Consider the following 608-nt stretch of genomic DNA (forward strand, 5'->3'; position numbering starts at 1 on the left):
GGGGGGGGGGGGGGATTGGGAGCCAGCACGAGAGCAAATGTAGTGATACAGTAGAGTATATTAAATATCACATCAATGTATACCTTCAGAATGTCTCTTTAACAAAGTAATAATGAATGCAAAATATTTTTTCTTGTCTAATGAAGATCCTTCAAGTTTAAAGGTGCATTTACTGAGATTTTACACACTGGTAAATCAAGTGAAAATGGGACAGGATGTGGTGTCTTTCAGCTATACTACACTTTGCTGCCTACAGCTCTTATCTTGTTATTCCAGCTTCTCTACTCTGTGCTGTCAAAATATGGTCTGTAAATCCACCCCGCCAGCCACCTGGCCAAGGTTATAAGAAGAGTTTTTTTTAACTTTGGCAGATAAACAGGAATGATTAGAGTCTGAACCACCTCTTTATTTATATCCTTTCCAGTCTCAGTAAATCCTCTTAGAGCACACACAGCTAAAGTGAGACACCAGACTATACCTGCAGTGCTCAGACTTACTCCGCTAATCTCAGCTCCACTGCTGATTAGAGTTAATGCCCCTTGGTGAGCAGAGATGTAAGGGATAACAGTTCACACTGCTGAATACTTGTTGATGTGTTGGTGTGGAGA

The sequence above is a fragment of the Monopterus albus genome, unplaced genomic scaffold (genome assembly GCF_001952655.1).
Source record: "Monopterus albus unplaced genomic scaffold, M_albus_1.0 scaffold641.1, whole genome shotgun sequence".
Taxonomy (NCBI): Eukaryota; Metazoa; Chordata; class Actinopteri; order Synbranchiformes; family Synbranchidae; genus Monopterus; species Monopterus albus.